Genomic DNA, 7,672 nt, shown 5'->3' on the forward strand with positions numbered 1-7,672 from the left:
GCAGTACTTTCTGAACTCCATGATCCGGTTCCTGAGCAAGTACGTACGGCGGTCTCTGGAAACATTACAGCGTCGGAGCTGCAGGTTAATCACACGCAAGTACGTACGCGGCTTCGAGCTGTTTATGAACAGAGGGCATTTGCTCATCATGTGCCAACATCATGGTTGGTTTTGTCAGTGCAGCAGCGACCACGGCATCAATGTGCTTGATGTGGATCTCAGGAAACAGGGAATGTGTTGGCTGTGGATCTCTGGGAACAGGGGATGCGTTCGCTGTCAGGTCAGAAGAGAAGAAGTCGCCGCTGGAATGGTCACTGCCTCACTGGACTTCTGACAGATCGCCGTGGAATTTGAGCCATTGACACTTACTCGTTTCTGAACGACAGAGCGGCCGCTGGCCCTGCTTAACAGGACATGGACGGACGTCCGGCCAGCCGGCGCAATGCCGGCGTATAGACGGCGCTGCGGCGACGGCGACGTGTTGGCCGCTAGGAAGATGCTGCAGGAGAGCAGATGGTTGTATTTCGAGGGCATCGTCGCTTTGTCTGTACCCTGTTGGTGCTTGCGCCGCCGCACGGTTGCTTCGGCGGCTTAAGGACTCACGGTTGTTTGTACTCTGCTCCTGTTGTCTCCACTGCTGCGTACGTGGGTGTGGTGGCGGAGGTAGCGAAGCAGAGAGAGTACTTGGCGGCGTCCTGGTCTCCTTTCGCGTTGGCAACGAACGAACTTGCCAAAGAACAAGCTACAACAATGGGCCGTTTTTCGCGCGTTGGAGTGGGATGGGCTAGGCAAGCCTCTGCTTCTCGACAAATCCTATCCTTGAACAGTGTTTGGGCCAGGCCCATTACCAGCGGCGGCGAACGGAGAAGTGGAAGAAGAGGTGTTGGCGGCGACAACATGCCACATACGGCGTTTGAACTCGGCTGTGACGGGACGACAATGATGGCACCAATGGTGAAGGCAAGGAAAATACCCCACCATACCCGCTGACGATGCAGCTCGCCGCAGAGTGCATGTGAAGGTGAAGGATACACTTAGCTAGGGGGAAGGGTCAGATATTGGGGTGGTGATTAGGGTTTTGGATGCAAAGGGTTCACTGGAGACGAAAAAGGGGATTAGAGAGAGGTTGGGGGCGGGTGACAGAAGAAGGTGGCCTGGTCAGGGAGGCGGTTTGAATGTGCAGTGGCTAGCTGTTGGCCGCACGTTTAAAAGATGACGGTGCCATGGTGGGCTCGGCCCAAACCATCCTCATTCGCATAGCTTGTGACTCGCGAAGTGGTCACACAAGGTGTTATATATATAGAAGTTCCCGTGCTTATCCGCATCTCCAATGACGGCGTCATGCTAATCATTTTTAAAAGTCCAAAGCTACAACCATGCGTATGTGTGCTCCGATCCGACCTTCCATCATATAGACCTTACGGCGTTTCATATTCGCTATCGCAGATTTAGATGTATCTATACCCAAAATGTATCTAGATATATGTAAATTATGGAAATCAATAGCTAATATAGAACGGACGGAGTAGATATGTACAAGTGTTGTCCCGATCACTAATAGCTACTCCGGCAGATCGCGTTGGACCAGCCGGAGGGATCACTGGATACGCGACCGACCAGTATCGATCAGATTCTTATACTCTCACACTTGCTGGTCCGAATCGCGGTACCCGTGAATCTGACGCCGCCCCACGCATCTGTATCCGCATCGTTGTACCTGGTAGTGGCATTGTCCGTGATGCAACGAGTGGTACCTTGGCACTGCTAGTTCATAATCAGTATTTATCGTAACCTGTCTAGATGGAGTGAACCTAGCTTCTTTAATTTCCTAGTACCAAGTGCTGAATCAGTAAAACCAAAACCGCTCCCTGAAAAGAGGATCAAGGAGGCGATCCCATCTGCCCCGGCTACACGGGCAAGCCGCCGGTCCCTGCCTCCTCCGTCCGCCGTTCCGGTGACGGAAGGGGGTGGGGACCTCAGGTTTCGCTCCGGCCTGTAGTTAGGTTGGCCTAGTGTTTCCTTGAGGTGTTGATTCCATGGAGGATACGGCGTCGCGTCGGAATAATTTGCCCCTGCTTTTCCTCCATCTCGGTGTTGCTCCTATCGGTGCCGTCGAGGGACAAGTGGCCCGGTCTTCTCGCCGATCTCTTGATCCGGTGAGATTCGTGTGTGGTGGTCGGCGTTCGGCACCCTCGCTGGTGGCGGTTGCGTTGACTATTTTAGGTTTGTTTGTTGTCTTGCAGTTGGGTGTGTGAATGATGAAAGGCGGCGGTGTTCCTCTTCTCCGACTACGTTGGATGAAGTTGATGTCGTCGGGATCTGGTGACCACGGGGAAGATCCCCGGCCGACGTGCCACAAAGTCTCGGTCTCGTCGCTTGCGGCGGTCCGGTTCATCGGCTCGGAAAGCATCATTATATGCGAAGGTGCTCTCCCAGATCTGGGTATGGCGGCCGTTTGCCTCTTTTTTCGACGCTTTCTTGGTGGCAGTGGAGGACGTTGGTGGACGACGCACAAGTTTCTTCAAGGGTGAAATTTTAATTTTACTTCTTGTGAATTTTTTTGTGCAAGTTTGCTTGACAAACATGTTTTTGTCTCGGATGGTCATTATATATGTAATCTCTCTAAATAGATTGTTTAATATTTAATGAAATATATGGTTGCTTCAAAAAAAAAGTGCTGAATCAGTATGCAACTGGGAGTTCAACTGTTCAAGGCGCGTCTAGGATTGGCATGTGTCATGTGTACAAGCGGAGAGGCTCAAGTGCATGCATGCAAAACAGCGGCCGAAGCTGACGACCGCCACCGCTCGAACCTCGAGGGTAGGTGAGTCACTAATGAACGCATACATGCTGATCGATCGTTTGTTTGAAGCAGCAAATTTGCGTGGAATGGTGGTAACTTTTACTGTTTCGATCGGTCACCGATTAATCAGGCGAGACTATTCAATATATTTGAGCAAAGTTTGTTGGTATCTGACGAATCTGTATTGCGTACATGTGGTTTTGACGGGTTTTGAGTTTTGACATTGGCAAGTTGCCACAATTCTTATTTCCGTCAATTCAATTCCAAGTCGTTGGTCGTTTTACCCAGTCCTTCTCTGTATGTTACTGATAGTTTTCAGCTGTGTACGTACGTAAAACACATAGCATGGATGGGCGCGGCGGCACGCCGCGCCGACCGTGTAATACAATAGTTGTAATAATTTTAAGATCAAACTTGAATTGATAGAAGTAATGAATACTTTCTTGTTTAAACAATGGGCTTTAACATGGTTGGTAACGAAATCTGATACAACATACACTCAAATTATGTGCATAAAAGGTAGATCATCAGGGTCAAGCAAATAAGCGGGCATCAGAGAGACAGAAATTTAGTCTAGTAATAATTTAGTCTAGTAATAATACTTGGTACTGTATATTGATCATCATTCTACAATGGATGATCAATTGGTAATCTCAGAGAGTAAGAGAGAAGAACTATTATTATATATAAGCGATAGCATGGATAGCTATACCGATGAACAAAAGGTTATTTCACGTTGATCTCTAAGTACAGTGGTCCTAGATCTTCTCGCATCCATTGTACCTGAAGATGGTCACTTTGAGCGTTGAACCAGCAATATAGTCAAAGAACAATGTATCGTCTTCTACAATGCCAATGAAAGCTCTGCAAATTTGATTCTACATCAGCATGTGCAGCTATGCTGCTGGCAGGTACTTTATATCTGGTCAAAATCTTAACTGAAATAATTAGCGTAAGTAAGAAATATAGAAGGTATGATTATACCTTCTAGTGTGCAATCTTATGTATCTTTTTATGTATCTTTGGTGGACCTCTGGCTATACATAACAGAATACTACCTAGCAACACGCTGATCCTTCACTGACATCGCTTGGACACCAGGCCGGGGTACCGAGGCGGTGGCGAGCTAGAGCGACTCTAGGCCATCCGCAGCTCTGGCGCCCATTCATGTCCAGTTCAGGACAAAGGACTCGACTTACGACACTATCACCGCGGATGACAAAACCGTGCCCGTTGACCGCCTCCGCGAAGACGCCGTCGCTTTCATTATCGACAACGACGTCCACGTGGATGACTGCACCCACAAAACCCAGGGTTCAGTTTGGTTTCAAAACCAAAACTATACATGCAAGCATTTCACTACACAGGAGCACCACATCAGTTCTAAATTTCAGAGCATGCTTATTATATTTCAGAGATTAGTATGCAAATAAATTAGTTAATTAGCATGTAATAAGCTCACATCGTATACCCCCACTACTATAGCTGAAACTGAAGCTACAACTTCCTACTGGCTGTTCTCAAAATAGTATGTTCTACTTCATTTCTGAACTCTTCATCCTTCAACACACATGCAAGGAAAATGTTAATGTAGAGAACAATGGTAGCTAAATGGGCTCTTAACTTCATCCATATAGCATAGATCTAAGGTTCTTTTCTTTCCCCTTCTAATTTTATATTTCCCTTTTCTGAATTAAAATCATGACACGGGAAAAAAGCAAGAGTCGATTTTAGTCAGAGAATCAATTATTTGTGCCCTTTGACATAAATTTACCTAGGTTGCTTGAGGATGACCAAATTTAGTTGGGGATAATGATCTACTAATTTATCCTTCTTTCTTGCCTACCCTGGTTCTACCTTTGGTCTGCTTCCCCTCCTCTATTCTAGCGACTGTCCATGGGAGCTATTTCATGTCCCGGATGAAATTTAGCAGCCTGTCTTTCACCACAAATATGCAGAAACCTTCTCAAATTCCTAGAGAAGGAATAGCTAGGACTTAGGAATTGATTTATGTTATCATCATAACAGGCACCTATTTCTGATGGAAAAAATACAAAGACATATTGCCCTTAATTCATTGCTATAGATATCTACATGATGTCGTACCAACAACCTAGGATGTGCACTAAATTCACCTTCTGCATTTAGAGTAACAAAATAATCTTATTCCTCGCCAAAGAAATAGCCCAGATCTAATTGCAAAAGGAGACTCATCACTTGGCTATGGTAAGCCAGACTATTCTTCTTATGGCATCAGGAAACCATCTATGTTTAAACACATGGTGACCAATTGAGGGGATCAATATCTGTGAAAGGAAGATAAATCCCGAAAGAGATGGTAATGTCTATACTTCAATCCCATTGTGAACGCAGGTCATCAAGCAAAATGCAATCAAAAGCAAAGGTCTGGGCAGTAGGCGTTGAACTAAGATGAGGCACATCTTATGATAAAAATGTTACAGGTGCCTAAATATGAAATAGCAATCAGTATTTGTACTTTTTCCAACACTCTATGTATACGTATTTTATAACATTACAGGTGCTTTTGTATAGATAGGAGTGAAATTTATTTAACGGATCATACAATTTTTAGAAATCATTTATTGCTAGAAATATTCAGGCTAACAGAAAATGCAACATATTATGTTCAGTTCGTCTAGCAAATAGAGAGCTTGAATATCATATTTATTTGTTCGATCTATAAATTGATTCCTTGTAACAATAGGCTCAAGAACTGAATTACAAATTAGTTCAGTTATTTGCAAGAATTAGAAAAGGTAAATATGCCTGTTATTTCTGATGTTCGTTTTTACAAAAATACCTCGCACTTGTGTTACATGAAAATTATGCAAGAGGGTCAATTAGTTTTATCCAATGAGCAGAAAATAAAAGAAATTACCAATTGGTTTATGAGGAAGTACATGTGTACTATAAACTCCAGATTCCTTGGTATAGAGCCTTCCAAGGTTTATCCCCTGTAATAGTGGCATGAGTAAACAATAGTTATTCCTAAGAAGGAAAATTGAAGCGAAGACGCTTTATGTAACGCTTTGTGTAACCTCTACCAGGCGATCTACTATGGAGGAGAACATAATTCGTATACAATTCCTCCAGTCTCTCTATCTCTGTTTCTCAGATTCGACCACGCGCAAGTTTGCTACGTTATGTCTATTTTGACACTATTCAAGGTTGTTTGCATTGCTGGTGCCGTTTAACAAACAGAAACCCGTGGAGATGAAGAAAAGCATAATAGTTACCCCTGATTGATCTTGGTCACCCATTTCAATTATTCTAATAAGTTGGTGGTCAAAGAACATGAGCTAATGGAGGGGAAAATGGTTCGGCTTTCTTCTCCTCTGCTCAACCACCTAAAAATGACTAAAATGGCACTACGTAGGCCACAGGAGCTTGGGGATATAAGTGATTTATCTGCTTCTCTGTTCTATATAGTCTCCATCCAAAGGTAAATATCACATTATGTATAGTACTGGTAAGTGTATGTACATACAGCTCTATGGATGAAGGGTCTAGGAGAACATTTGACATAGCTAACTTGCAAGGTAGTTGTGAGTAAGTAAACTCACAAAGAAACTTGTCTCATAAGAACTACAAAGTAATAAAGATGCATGTGATCGGCATCCACAAGGTTGATTACGGCATTGTTCATAAAATCCAACATCTGAGAAGATCTAATTTGATAGCAATGCATAACTATCACCATAAGCTACAAGAGAAACATATATATCAGGATGCACTAATAGCAAATCAAAGTTACCCCTGAAAAATCATTCTAAAGCTAGGAGACCATTTTCATTCGGTCTAGGTGAAAAAGCGCATATGAATACATTCATGTTAGTTGTGGTCATTCGTAAATCATAAACGACACATGATCCGTTCAGTGATCCTATTCTTCAATCTTCCTCTTTAGTCACACAAAGCAAACATTCCACTGATCTGGATATGAAGTTGTAAGCATTTTGTGAAGAAGAAGACAAAAAAATCTACCATCAAACCCCACTGAAAGTCAGCTTATATGCACGGATACATATTTGATACAGACCGATGGGAATGCAAGCAAATGAAATACAAACTATCAGCAACCACTCAAAATACTGTATACGCAAATATAAACTGAACAATGTCTGAGAGAGGGGACTTATTCACCTCGGCTTGAGAACTACTCGACCAACTGTATCAGCCCCTCTCTGCAAACATTACAGATAACGACCCGGAGGCGTTGCAGCACGGGGCGACCTGGCATATCATCGGAAGCCACGCAGACCTGCGTGTCAGAGACCAAGCATCAGTGAACTCTAGTTAGAAACGGAGAGAGGAGCACGGGGCAAAGAAATTGGTTAGCAAATCTTTAACCAACACTGCTCTTGCTTGGTATAGAATTTTCCTTGCAGAATCGTTAAGTACTTGGGAGAATATAAAAGGAGAATTCATATCTCGCTTTTATCCCAAAGCGAAGTCAGCTAGAGCGAGGCGTGCAATTACAAATTTTAAGAACCGTCCAGGTGAAGGTTTGGTAAGAGCCTATAAAAGGTATAGAGGTATGATAAATAAATGTCCCCATCATGATTTACCACCATGTTATGTTTTACATATTTTCTATGAAGGACTTAACTAAGAGAATAAAAAAATGATCTAGCGCTTGTGGAGCTTTTATGGGATGTACTTTGACATAAGCTTCGTAACTTCTAGAGAGAATTCGCTGTGATAGAGAAACTTTTGGATTTGACTTAGTAGGTGAAGGTAAAATATAAGTAGAATATGATTGTCTTAATTCTTATAAATAAAATGGTAAAGCAAAAGAAACTACTGATGTGTTCATCAATCTTATTGATGATATTATTCTGCAAATTC

General features: G+C 43.3%; 1 long non-coding RNA gene across 1 annotated transcript; it reads right to left on the reverse strand.

Moving 5' to 3' along the window:
• Positions 1–3,370: 3,370 nt before the first annotated feature.
• LOC127301514 (uncharacterized) lies at positions 3,371–7,147 on the reverse strand. Its single transcript, XR_007852133.1, has 3 exons — positions 6,968–7,147; positions 5,703–5,778; positions 3,371–3,667 (listed from the first exon to the last, which is right to left on the reverse strand). It is a non-coding gene; the product is annotated as an uncharacterized lncRNA (long non-coding RNA).
• Between the last annotated feature and the right edge of the window lie 525 nt (positions 7,148–7,672).

The sequence above is a fragment of the Lolium perenne genome, chromosome 5 (genome assembly GCF_019359855.2).
Source record: "Lolium perenne isolate Kyuss_39 chromosome 5, Kyuss_2.0, whole genome shotgun sequence".
In the NCBI taxonomy this organism is placed as follows: domain Eukaryota; kingdom Viridiplantae; phylum Streptophyta; class Magnoliopsida; order Poales; family Poaceae; genus Lolium; species Lolium perenne.